We start from the raw sequence: 14,457 nt of genomic DNA on the forward strand, positions 1-14,457 counted from the left end.
CAACCCAGAGCCACACATAGACAGAGCAGGGCAATGCTGGCTACCAACCCAGAGCCACACAGAGAATATGGCTACAGAGCCATAGACAGAGCAGGGCAATGCTGGCTACCAACCCAGAGCCACACATAGACAGAGGGCAATGCTGGCAATGCCACACATAGGAGCAGGGGCAATGCTGGCTACCAACCCAGAGCCACACATAGACAGAGCAGGGCAATGCTGGCTACCAACCCAGAGCCACACATAGACAGAGCAGGGCAATGCTGGCTACCAACCCAGAGCCACACATAGACAGAGCAGGGCAATGCTGGCTACCAACCCAGAGCCACACATAGACAGAGCAGGGCAATGCTGGCTACCAACCCAGAGCCACACAGAGCAGGGCAATGCTGGCTACCAACCCAGAGCAGACAGAGCAGGGCAATGCTGGCTACCAACCCAGAGCCACACATAGACAGAGCAGGGCAATGCTGGCTACCAACCCAGAGCCACACATAGACAGAAGGGCAATGCTGGCTACCAACCCAGAGCCACAGAATAGACAGAGCAGGCAATGCTGGCTACCAACCCAGAGCCACACAATATCACAGAATAGACAGAGCAGGGCAATGCTGGCTACCAACCCAGAGCCACACATAGACAGAGCAGGGCAATGCTGGCTACCAACCCAGAGCCACACATAGACAGAGCAGGGCAATGCTGGCTACCAACCCAGAGCCACACATAGACAGAGCAGGGCAATGCTGGCTACCAACCCAGAGCCACACATAGACAGAGCAGGGCAATGCTGGCTACCAACCCAGAGCCACACATAAACAGAGCAGGGGCAATGCTGGCTACCAACCCAGAGCCACACATAGACAGAGCAGGGCAATGCTGGCTACCAACCCAGAGCCACACATAGACAGAGCAGGGCAATGCTGGCTACCAACCCAGAGCCACACATAGACAGAGCAGGGCAATGCTGGCTACCAACCCAGAGCCACAAATAGACAGAGCAGGGCAATGCTGGCTACCAACCCAGAGCCACACATAGACAGAGCAGGGCAATGCTGGTTACCAACCCAGAGCCACACATAGACAGAGCAGGGCAATGCTGGCTACCAACCCAGAGCCACACATACCAACCCAGAGCCACACATAGGAATAATGCTGGCTACAACCCAGAGACAGAGCAGGGCAATGCTGGCTACCAACCCAGAGCCACACATAGACAGAGCAGGGCAATGCTGGCTACCAACCCAGAGCCACACATAGACAGAGCAGGGCAATGCTGGCTACCAACCCAGAGCCACACATAGACAGAGCAGGGCAATGCTGGCTACCAACCCAGAGCCACACATAGACAGAGCAGGGCAATGCTGGTTACCAACCCAGAGCCACACATAGACAGAGCAGGGCAATGCTGGTTACCAACCCAGAGCCACACATAGACAGAGCAGGGCAATGCTGGCTACCAACCCAGAGCCACACAATAGACAGAGCAGGGCAATGCTGGCTACCAACCCAGAGCCACACATAGACAGAGCAGGGCAATGCTGGCTACCAACCCAGAGCCACACATAGGAATATGAGCCAACATAGACAGAGCAGGGCAATGCTGGCTACCAACCCAGAGCCACACATAAACAGAGCAGGGCAATGCTGGCTACCAACCCAGAGCCACACATAGACAGAGCAGGGCAATGCTGGCTACCAACCCAGAGCCACACATAGACAGAGCAGGGCAATGCTGGCTACCAACCCAGAGCCACACATAACAGAGCAGGGCAATGCTGGCTACCAACCCAGAGCCACACATAGACAGAGCAGGGCAATGCTGGCTACCAACCCAGAGCCACACAGGAATAGACAGAGCAGGGCAATGCTGGCTACCAACCCAGAGCCACACATAGACAGAGCAATGCTACCAACCCAGAGCCACACATAGACAGAGCAGGGCAATGCTGGCTACCAACCCAGGGCAGCCACAACCCAGAGCCACACATAGACAGAGCAGGGCAATGCTGGCTACCAACCCAGAGCCACACATAGAATAGACAGAGCAGGGCAATGCTGGCTACCAACCCAGAGCCACACATAGACAGAGCAGGGCAATGCTGGCTACCAACCCAGAGCCACACATAGACAGAGCAGGGCAATGCTGGCTACCAACCCAGAGCCACACATAGACAGAGCAGCTGGCTACCAACCCAGAGCCACACATAGCAGAGCAGGGCAATGCTGGCTACCAACCCAGAGCCACACATAGACAGAGCAGGGCAATGCTGGCTACCAACCCAGAGCCACACATAGACAGAGCAGGGCAATGCTGGCTACCAACCCAGAGCCACACATAGACAGAGCAGGGCAATGCTGGCTACCAACCCAGAGCCACACATAGACAGAGCAGGGCAATGCTGGCTACCAACCCAGAGCCACACATAGACAGAGCAGGGCAATGCTGGCTACCAACCCAGAGCCACACATAGACAGAGCAGGGCAATGCTGGCTACCAACCCAGAGCCACACAGACAGAGCAGAGGCAATGCACATAGACAGAGCAGGGCAATGCTGGCTACCAACCCAGAGCCACAATGCTGGCTACCAACAGAGCAGACAGGCAGGGCATGCTGGCTACCAACCCAGAGCCACACATAGACAGAGCAGGGCAATGCTGGCTACCAACCCAGAGCCACACATAGACAGAGCAGGGCAATGCTGGCTACCAACCCAGAGCCACACATAGACAGAGCAGGGCAATGCTGGCTACCAACCCAGAGCCACACATAGACAGAGCAGGGCAATGCTGGTTACCAACCCAGAGCCACACATAGACAGAGCAGGGCAATGCTGGCTACCAACCCAGAGCCACACATAGACAGAGCAGGGCAATGCTGGCTACCAACCCAGAGCCACACATAGACAGAGCAGGGCAATGCTGGCTACCAACCCAGAGCCACACATAGACAGAGCAGGGCAATGCTGGCTACCAACCCAGAGCCACACATAGACAGAGCAGGGCAATGCTGGCTACCAACCCAGAGCCACACATAGACAGAGCAGGGCAATGCTGGCTACCAACCCAGAGCCACACATAGACAGAGCAGGGCAATGCTGGCTACCAACCCAGAGCCACACATAGACAGAGCAGGGCAATGCTGGCTACCAACCCAGAGCCACACATAGACAGAGCAGGGCAATGCTGGCTACCAACCCAGAGCCACACATAAACAGAGCAGGGCAATGCTGGCTACCAACCCAGAGCCACACATAGACAGAGCAGGGCAATGCTGGCTACCAACCCAGAGCCACACATAGACAGAGCTGGCTAGAGCCACACATAGGCAATGCTGGTTACCAACCCAGAGCCACACATAGACAGAGCAGGGCAATGCTGGCTACCAACCCAGAGCCACACATAGACAGAGCAGGGCAATGCTGGCTACCAACCCAGAGCCACACATAGACAGAGCAGGGCAATGCTGGCTACCAACCCTGAGCCACACATAGACAGAGCAGGGCAATGCTGGCTACCAACCCAGAGCCACACATAGACAGAGAATGCTGGCTACCAACCCAGAGCCACACATAGACAGAAGGGCAGACAGAGCAGGGCAATGCTGGCTACCAACCCAGAGCCACAAATAGACAGAGCAGGGCAATGCTGGTTACCAACCCAGAGCCACACATAGACAGAGCAGGGCAGGGCTACCAACCCAGAGCCACATGACAGAGCAGGGCAATGCTGGCTACCAACCCAGAGCCACACATAGACAGAGCAGGGCAATGCTGGCTACCAACCCAGAGCCACACATAGACAGAGCAGGGCAATGCTGGCTACCAACCCAGAGCCACACATAGACAGAGCAGGGCAATGCTGGCTACCAACCCAGAGCCACACAGGAATATCACAGAATAGACAGAGCAGGGCAATGCTGGCTACCAACCCAGAGCCACACATAGACAGAGCAGGGCAATGCTGGCTACCAACCCAGAGCCACACATAGACAGAGCAGGGCAATGCTGGCTACCAACCCAGAGCCACACATAGACAGAGCAGGGCAATGCTGGCTACCAACCCAGAGCCACACATAGACAGAGCAGGGCAATGCTGGCTACCAACCCAGAGCCACACATAGACAGAGCAGGGCAATGCTGGCTACCAACCCAGAGCCACACATAGACAGAGCAGGGCAATGCTGGCTACCAACCCAGAGCCACACATAGACAGAGCAGGGCAATGCTGGCTACCAACCCAGAGCCACACATAGACAGAGCAGGGCAATGCTGGCTACCAACCCAGAGCCACACATAGACAGAGCAGGGCAATGCTGGCTACCAACCCAGAGCCACACATAGACAGAGCAGGGCAATGCTGGCTACCAACCCAGAGCCACACATAGACAGAGCAGGGCAATGCTGGCTACCAACCCAGAGCCACACATAGACAGAGCAGGGCAATGCTGGCTACCAACCCAGGAATATCACAGAATAGACAGAGCAGGGCAATGCTGGCTACCAACCCAGAGCCACACATAGACAGAGCAGGGCAATGCTGGCTACCAGAACACATAGACAGAGCAGGGCAATGCTGGCTACCAACCCAGAGCCACACACAGGGCAATATGGCTACCAACCCAGAGCCACACAGAGCAGGGCAATGCTGGCTACCAACCCAGAGCCACACATAGACAGAGCAGGGCAATGCTGGCTACCAACCCAGAGCCACACATAGACAGAGCAGGGCAATGCTGGCTACCAACCCAGAGCCACACATAGACAGAGCAGGGCAATGCTGGCTACCAACCCAGAGCCACACATAGACAGAGCAGGGCAATGCTGGCTACCAACCCAGAGCCACAGACAGCCACACATAGAGCCACACATAGACAGAGCAGGGCAATGCTGGCTACCAACCCAGAGCCACACATAGACAGAGCAGGGCAATGCTGGCTACCAACCCAGAGCCACACATAGACAGAGCAGGGCAATGCTGGCTACCAACCCAGAGCCACACATAGACAGAGCAGGGCAATGCTGGCTACCAACCCAGAGCCACACATAGACAGAGCAGGGCAATGCTGGCTACCAACCCAGAGCCACACATAGACAGAGCAGGGCAATGCTGGCTACCAACCCAGAGCCACACATAGACAGAGCAGGGCAATGCTGGCTACCAACCCAGAGCCACACATAGACAGAGCAGGGCAATGCTGGTTACCAACCCAGAGCCACACATAGACAGAGCAGGGCAATGCTGGCTACCAACCCAGAGCCACACATAGACAGAGCAGGGCAATGCTGGCTACCAACCCAGAGCCACACATAGACAGAGCAGGGCAATGCTGGCTACCAACCCAGAGCCACACATAGACAGAGCAGGGCAATGCTGGCTACCAACCCAGAGCCACACATAGACAGAGCAGGGCAATGCTGGCTACCCCAGAGCCACACATAGACAGAGCCACACATAGACAGAGCAGGGCAATGCTGGCTACCAACCCAGAGCCACACATAGACAGAGCAGGGCAATGCTGGCTACCAACCCAGAGCCACACATAGACAGAGCAGGGCAATGCTGGCTACCAACCCAGAGCCACAAATAGACAGAGCAGGGCAATGCTGGCTACCAACCCAGAGCCACACAGACAGAGCAGGGCAATGCACAGAATAGACAGAGCAGGGCAATGCTGGCTACCAACCCAGAGCCACACATAGACAGAGCAGGGCAATGCTGGCTACCAACCCAGAGCCACACATAGACAGAGCAGGGCAATGCTGGCTACCAACCCAGAGCCACACATAGACAGAGCAGGGCAATGCTGGCTACCAACCCAGAGCCACACATAGACAGAGCAGGGCAATGCTGGCTACCAACCCAGAGCCACACATAGACAGAGCAGGGCAATGCTGGCTACCAACCCAGAGCCACACATAGACAGAGCAGGGCAATGCTGGCTACCAACCCAGAGCCACACATAGACAGAGCAGGGCAATGCTGGCTACCAACCCAGAGCCACACATAGACAGAGCAGGGCAATGCTGGCTACCAACCCAGAGCCACACAGGAATAGACAGAGCAGGGCAATGCTGGCTACCAACCCAGAGCCACACATAGACAGAGCAGGGCAATGCTGGCTACCAACCCAGAGCCACACATAGAATAGACAGAGCAGGGCAATGCTGGCTACCAACCCAGAGCCACACATAGACAGAGCAGGGCAATGCTGGCTACCAACCCAGAGCCACACAGGAATAGACAGAGCAGGGCAATGCTGGCTACCAACCCAGAGCCACACATAGACAGAGCAGGGCAATGCTGGCTACCAACCCAGAGCCACACATAGACAGAGCAGGGCAATGCTGGCTACCAACCCAGAGCCACACATAGACAGAGCAGGGCAATGCTGGCTACCAACCCAGAGCCACACATAGACAGAGCAGGGCAATGCTGGCTACCAACCCAGAGCCACACATAGACAGAGCAGGGCAATGCTGGCTACCAACCCAGAGCCACACATAGACAGAGCAGGGCAATGCTGGCTACCAACCCAGAGCCACACATAGACAGAGCAGGGCAATGCTGGCTACCAACCCAGAGCCACACAGGAATATCACAGAATAGACAGAGCAGGGCAATGCTGGCTACCAACCCAGAGCCACACATAGACAGAGCAGGGCAATGCTGGCTACCAACCCACACAGAGCCATATCACAGAATAGACAGAGCAGGGCAATGCTGGCTACCAACCCAGAGCCACACAGGAATATCACAGAATAGACAGAGCAGGGCAATGCTGGCTACCAACCCAGAGCCACACAGGAGATATCATAGACAGAGCAGGGCAATGCTGGCTACCAACCCAGAGCCACACATAGACAGAGCAGGGCAATGCTGGCTACCAACCCAGAGCCACACATAGACAGAGCAGGGCAATGCTGGCTACCAACCCAGAGCCACACATAGACAGAGCAGGGCAATGCTGGCTACCAACCCAGAGCCACACATAGACAGAGCAGGGCAATGCTGGCTACCAACCCAGAGGCAATGCTGGCTACACATAGACAGAGCAGGGCAATGCTGGCTACCAACCCAGAGCCACACATAGACAGAGCAGGGCAATGCTGGCTACCAACCCAGAGCCACACATAGACAGAGCAGGGCAATGCTGGCTACCAACCCAGAGCCACACATAGACAGAGCAGGGCAATGCTGGCTACCAACCCAGAGCCACACATAGACAGAGCAGGGCAATGCTGGCTACCAACCCAGAGCCACACATAGACAGAGCAGGGCAATGCTGGCTACCAACCCAGAGCCACACATAGACAGAGCAGGGCAATGCTGGCTACCAACCCAGAGCCACACATAGACAGAGCAGGGCAATGCTGGCTACCAACCCAGAGCCACACATAGACAGAGCAGGGCAATGCTGGCTACCAACCACAGAGCCACTGGCTACCAACAGAGCCACACATAGACAGAGCAGGGCAATGCTGGTTACCAACCCAGAGCCACACATAGACAGAGCAGGGCAATGCTGGCTACCAACCCAGAGCCACACATAGACAGAATAGACAGGGGTCAATGCTGGCTACCAACCCAGAGCCACACATAGACAGAGCAGGGCAATGCTGGCTACCAACCCAGAGCCACACATAGACAGAGCAGGGCAATGCTGGCTACCAACCCAGAGCCACACATAGACAGAGCAGGGCAATGCTGGCTACCAACCCAGAGCCACACATAGACAGAGCAGGGCAATGCTGGCTACCAACCCAGAGCCACACATAGACAGAGCAGGGCAATGCTGGCTACCAACCCAGAGCCACACATAGACAGAGCAGGGCAATGCTGGCTACCAACCCAGAGCCACCCTGCCGGAAGTCAGGTGACCTAAGCGCTTCCAAATATGGAGTTGCAGGTTTGCCAAAGCTGTCATGTTTGCGTATATCCTATGTGCAAATCTTTATGGCAAGTCATTTTACTTAAGGCCCTTGGAAATGACCTGCATATCTGCAGTTGTAAAAATAAAGTCTAAATGCAATTTATCGATTTACAAATCGTGCTTCTACGCCTGCATTGTTTGCTGTTTGGAGTTTTAGGCTGGGTTTCTGTACAGCACTTTGAGATATCAGCTGATGTACGAAGGGCTTTATCAATACATTTATCAATACATTTGTAGCCTAGTGGTTAGAGCAGGTAGCCTAGTGGTTAGAGCGTTGGGCCAGTAACCAGCAGGTAGCCTAGTGGTTAGAGCAGGTAGCCTAGTGGTTAGAGCGTTGGGCCAGTAACCAGCAGGTAGCCTAGTGGTTAGAGCAGGTAGCCTAGTGGTTAGAGCGTTGGGCCAGTAACCAGCAGGTAGCCTAGTGGTTAGAGCAGGTAGCCTAGTGGTTAGAGCGTTGGGCCAGTAACCAGCAGGTAGCCTAGTGGTTAGAGCAGGTAGCCTAGTGGTTAGAGCGTTGGGCCAGTAACCAGCAGGTAGCCTAGTGGTTAGAGCAGGTAGCCTAGTGGTTAGAGCAGGTAGCCTAGTGGTTAGAGCAGGTAGCCTAGTGGTTAGAGCAGGTAGCCTAGTGGTTAGAGCGTTGGGCCAGTAACCAGCAGGTAGCCTAGTGGTTAGAGCAGGTAGCCTAGTGGTTAGAGCGTTGGGCCAGTAAGCCAGTAGGTAGCCTGGTTAGTGGTTAGAGCAGGTAGCCTAGTGGTTAGAGCGTTGGGCCAGTAACCAGCAGGTAGCCTAGTGGTTAGAGCGTTGGGCGACAGGTAGCCTAGTGGTTAGAGCGGTAGCCTGGGTTAGAGCCAGTAACCAGTAGGTAGCCTAGTGGTTAGAGCGTTGGGCCTAGTAACCAGCAGGTAGCCTAGTGGTTAGAGCGTTGGGCGACAGGTAGCCTAGTGGTTAGAGCGTTGGGCCAGTAACCAGTAGGTAGCCTAGTGGTTAGAGCAGGTAGCCTAGTGGTTAGAGCGTTGGGCCAGTAACCAGCAGGTAGCCTAGTGGTTAGAGCGTTGGGCCAGTAACCAGCAGGTAGCCTAGTGGTTAGAGCGTTGGGCGACAGGTAGCCTAGTGGTTAGAGCGTTGGGCGGCAGGTAGCCTAGTGGTTAGAGCGTTGGGCGGCAGGTAGCCTAGTGGTTAGAGCGTTGGGCGACAGGTAGCCTAGTGGTTAGAGCGTTGGACGACAGGTAGCCTAGTGGTTAGAGCGTTGGGCGACAGGTAGCCTATTGGTTAGAGCGTTGGGCGAATTGTAGCCTAGTGGTTAGAGCGTTGGGCGACTTGTAGCCTAGTGGTTAGAGCGTTGGGCCAGTAAGCAGCAGGTAGCCTAGCCTAGTGGTTAGACGTTGGGCCAGTAACCGAAAGGTTGCTGGATTGAGACCCCAAGCTGACAAGGTAAAAATATGTCGTTCTGGCCCTGAACAAGGCAGTTAACCCAATGTTCCCCGGTAGGCTGTCATTGTAAATGAGAATTTGTTCTTAACTGACTTGCCTAGTTAAATAAAGGTTATATATATCTCAGCAAAAAAATAAACCCCGTCTTTCAAAGATAATTGGTAAAAATCCAAATAACTTCACAGATCTCCATTGTAAAGGGTTTAAACACTGTTTTCCATGCTTGTTCAATGAACCATAAACAATTAATGAACATGCACCTGTGGAACGGTCATTAACTTCTTAGGGCTGAAATCCTGCTAACGCGATCGATATGACAACAGCCAGTGAAAATGCAGGGTGCCAAATTCAAAACAGAAATGTCATAATTAACAGAAATACTCATTATAAATGTTGATGGAAATATAGATACACTTCTCCTTAATACTACCGCTGTGTCAGATTTCAAACCATGCAATAATCTGAGTACGGCACTCAGACAAGCAAATACATATATCCGCCATGTTGGAGTCAACAGAAGTCAGAAATAACATTATAAATATTAACTTACCTTTGATCTTCATCAGAATGCACTCCCAGGAATCCCAGGTCCACAATAAATATTTTTGGGGGATAAAGTCCATCCTTTATGTCCAAATAGCTACTTTAGTTAGCGCGTTTGGTAAACAAATCAAAGCTCACGTTCGCTAGTTGCAGACGAAATGTCAAAAAGTTCCACTACAGCCTGTATAAACTTGTCAAACGATGTATAGAATCAATCTTTAGGATGTTTTTAACATAAATCTTCAATAATGTTCCAACCGGAGAATTCCTTTGTCTTCAGAAAAGCAAAGGAACAGGAGGTACCGCTAATGTGAAATGCGTGTGACCAGCGCATGACTACTGGCAGTCCTCTGACTCATTCCCCTCTCATTCAGACCCCCTTCATAGTAGAAGCCTCAAATAAATTTCTAAAGACTGTTGACATCTAGTGGAAGCCTTAGGAAGTCCAACATGACCAATATCCCACTATCTTCGATAGGGGCTGAGTTGAAAATCGACCACCCTCAGATTTCCACTTCCTGGTTGGATTTTTTTCTCAGGTTTCTGCCTGCCATATGAGTTCTGTTACACTCACAGACATCATTCAAACCGTTTTAGAAACTTCAGTGTTTTCTATCCAATACTAATAATAATATGCATATATTAGCATCTGGGACTGAGGAGCGGGCAGTTTACTCTGGGCACCTTTCATCCAAGCTACTCAATACTGCCCCTGCAGCCATAAGAAGTTAAGACACTACAGCTTACAGACTGTATGCAATTAAGGTCAGTTATGAAAACTAAGGACACAAAAGAGGCCTTTCTACAGACTCTGAAAAACACAAAGAAAGATGCCCAGAGTCCTTGCCCTTCTGCGTGAACGTGCCTTAGGCATGCTTCAAGGAGGCATGAGGACTGCAGATGTGGCCAGGGCAATAAATTGCAATGTCCGTACTGTGAGACGCCTAAGACAGCACTACGGCGAGACCGGACAGACATCCGATCGTCCTCACAGTGGCAGACCACGTGTAACAACACCTGCACATCCAAACATAACACCTGCGGGACAGGTACAGGATGGCAACAACTGCCCGAGTTACACCAGGAACGCACAATCCCTCCATCAGTGCTCAGAATGTCCGCAATAGCCTGAGAGAGGCTGGACTGAGGGCTTGTAGGCCTGTTGTAAAGCAGGTTTTCATCAGACATCTCTGGGCACAAACCCACCGTCGCTGGACCAGACAGGACTGGAAAAAAGTGCTCTTCACTGATCAGTTTTGTCTCACCAGGGGTGATGGTCAGATTTGCATTTATCGTCGAAGGAATGAGCGTTACACTGAGGTCTGTACTCTGGAGCAGGATCGATTTGGAGGTGGAGGGTCTGTCATGGTCTGAGGCGGTATGTCACAGCATCATCGGACTGAGCTTGATGTCATTGCAGGCAATCACAACCCTGTGCGTTACAGGGAAGACATCCTTCTCCCTCATGTGGTACCCTTCCTGCAGGCTCATCCTGACATGACCCTCCAGCATTACAATGCCACCAGCCATACTGCTCATTCTGTGCGTGATTTCCTGCAAGCAGGAATGTCAGTGTTCTGCCATGGCCAGCGAAGAGCCCGGATCTCAATCCCATTGAGCACGTCTGGGACCTGTTAGATCGGAGGGTAAAGGGCTAGGGCCATTCCCCCCCAGAAATGCCCAGAAACTTGCAGGTGTCTTAGTGGAAGAGTGGGGTAACATCTCACAGCAAGAACTGGCAAATCTGGTGCAGTCCATGAGGAGGAGATGCACTGCAGTACTTAATGCAGCTGGTGGCCACACCAGATACTGACTGTTACTTTTGATTTTGACCCCCTTTGTTCAGGGACACATTTTTCTTAGTCAGATGTCCGTGGAACTTGTTCAGTTTGTCTGTTGTTGAATCTTGTTGTGTTCATACAAATATTTACACATGTTAAGTTTGCTGAAAATAAACGCAGTTGACAGTGAGAGGACATTTATTATTTTGCTGCGATATATATATATTTTTTTATCTCTTTGAGATGTTTAGTCAGTGTCCATGGTAACCATATACTCTTTCTGTCATACATGCCTTAAACTACCGTAAACCCCTTACCGAAGGAAACATCCCAAGGATCCCTGATAGCACGGACAAATTTCAATCTGTCCTCGCCCATGAGGAGCAGATTTGGAGAGCGCACATATAATATGACATTTGAAATGTCTCTCTTCCTCTGAAACTTTTTTGAATGTTTACTTTTCATTTTGATTTGTTTATTTCACATTTTTATCCTTTTTCACTTTGACAGTGTAAACAAACATGTGTTTCCCATGCCAATAAAGCCCATTGAATTGAGAGCTTGTGGAGGCAGAGATACGGTATATAATGACTAGATGGTTTCGGACCAGTGGGATTCGTCCGAAGTGAGACAAGGCAGCTTATCGCTCGCTGTTTACGGACAGAGGTTTGATGGAAGTGGATCATCTCGCTTCGCCTCTTCCTCTCTGGCTAAGGCCACCCCTTCCGCCAGAGATATTCGAGGAAAGAGTATCTACCTCTGCCATTTTGGTTTTTGTTCCCCGTCTTGTGCTCGCAGATACAGGAACGCGAATACACAGGACTCGACCAGCTAAACGACATAGTGACTCGACATTATAGTCAGAAAGCTTTTCACCCCATTTTTTATTTATTTTTGTCAGCAGAACAATCATCGTTATTGACGTTTACACACCAGAGAGGAGCGGTTTGCACAGAGAAGGGACAGAGAAGGATTATTGGTAAGCCAGGCAAATCAATGGACACTAGGTGCGAAATAACTAGTTACGATAGCTACTCCACATACGGTTATTTCTGCTCGATTATTCATTGTAGGCGCTTAGTCATAGCCTAGATATTGCATTCGGGGTTATTTAAAAACATCTATGTTTGCTACCTACGCTAGAGCTATATACCACTCAGCGGGTCTGTTTTAGCTGAAGGTAGCAGCACAACCGGACGGTCGGTTCCGCTCTCTGAGTGCCGACGTTAGGGCCCCAGTCCAGCAGCGCTGGTCTCTCTCTACACGGACCGAGCGCAGGACGGGAGGCATCTTCTGTTGTTATTCCTGTTCCGACCGTATTCAGCAGTGATCCACTGGCCAACATGACTTTATGTGATTAGTTAGTCAGCTGCAACACGGCCTACTAATAATAGCTTTGGCCTCTTGGTGCTGTTGCCGGACATTTTTGACGTCCCTTTTGTTGTTGGTGTGTTACTGGTGTGTTGGTTCGGTAGACTGGTTCGGTGGGCCCCAGTGTTGACTGTCAACCAGTCAATATTTTTTTTTTTTTGGGGGGGTCATTCACTCGAAATAACGTGGAGTGTTATAGCCAACAGAACACATGTTATGATACTCATTTTTTGTTTCAGTTTTGGACTTTGCTGTATCACTGGTATTTTCTTCGATGTTTTTAAATTTATTGATGGGCAATTATTATTATAATATTTTTGTTTTTACCATGAAATGAGTTACTTTGTACCCACGTATGACGCTTGACGCTCTCTCTTGCCTCAGTTAGTCCCGTGTACATTTAGCCATTGCAGAAGATCAGTCGTTGTTTCTTGTCGCTATGCGCTTTGCTAGTTATAACAGGCAGCTGCAGTGGATGCGGTATTTCCGCCTCTCTTGGCTGGTTGTCTTGAATCTAGAAGTTACGGTCTGTTCACACTGTCCCGGGAACACCGCTGTCCTATCTTGGGTGGGAGTCTTAGTTGATTGCTATCTACCGGGAGATTGGTACAACGTTAAAGACCGACAGCTTTTGTGTGCTATCTCAACCCGTTTTCTAATGATGTTTTAATTCTGTCGCAACTTTTGATAAATAACCGACTGTGATTTGCTTTTGTGAACAGAGACTATTATCCATATATTCTGTTTATTTTTGTCGCGTGATGACCGTCATCAATAACCAGACGTGCGCGAGTTAAATGGCTGTTGTTGTATGCGGCCTAGACGACAGCCCCCCCCCACCCACCCCCCACCACCAGGAGCTTTTGTTAAGCGTTGCACCACTACAGTTCACTGCAGTAAAGTTTTACTGAATCAGCATTTTTTTAGTGTTTAGGCAGAGATGGGGGGGCCTTACATATAATTAACAATACCAGTGGAGTTTGTGTGCTGCGACTTCCTTACTGTATAATTAAGCGTTACGGCTTGTGTTTAGGGCTGTTCTTATGCAAGATGCAGCAAGGAGTGCCTGGATACAGCCCTTAGCCGTGGTATATTGGCCATATACCACACACCCTCAGGGGCTCCCGAGTGGCACAGCAGTGCACTGCATCTCAGTGCTTGAGGCGTCACAACAGAAACCCTGGTTCGAATCCGGCTGTGATTGGGAATCGCACAATTGGCCGGCGGTAGGCAGTCATTGTAAATAAGACATTTTTCTTAACTGACTTGCCCAATTAGCCTTCCTTATAGTATAATACCAGTAGAGATGGGTTATAGTATAATACCACTAGAGATGGGGTGGGCCTTCCTTATAGTATAATACCACTAGAGATGGGGTGGGCCTTCCTTATAGTATAATA

At 51.5% G+C, this 14,457-nt stretch overlaps 1 protein-coding gene across 1 annotated transcript in view; it reads left to right on the forward strand.

The window, feature by feature from the left end:
- Positions 1-12,446: 12,446 nt before the first annotated feature.
- Positions 12,447-14,457, forward strand: part of LOC127912336 (ubiquitin-like modifier-activating enzyme 1) — a 99,293-nt gene continuing 97,282 nt past the window's right edge. Inside the window, 1 exon segment of the mRNA XM_052481254.1 lies at positions 12,447-12,665. The gene's annotated coding sequence lies outside the window, so the exon portion shown is untranslated.

The sequence above is a fragment of the Oncorhynchus keta genome, chromosome 27, assembly GCF_023373465.1.
Source record: "Oncorhynchus keta strain PuntledgeMale-10-30-2019 chromosome 27, Oket_V2, whole genome shotgun sequence".
Classification (NCBI taxonomy): domain Eukaryota; kingdom Metazoa; phylum Chordata; class Actinopteri; order Salmoniformes; family Salmonidae; genus Oncorhynchus; species Oncorhynchus keta.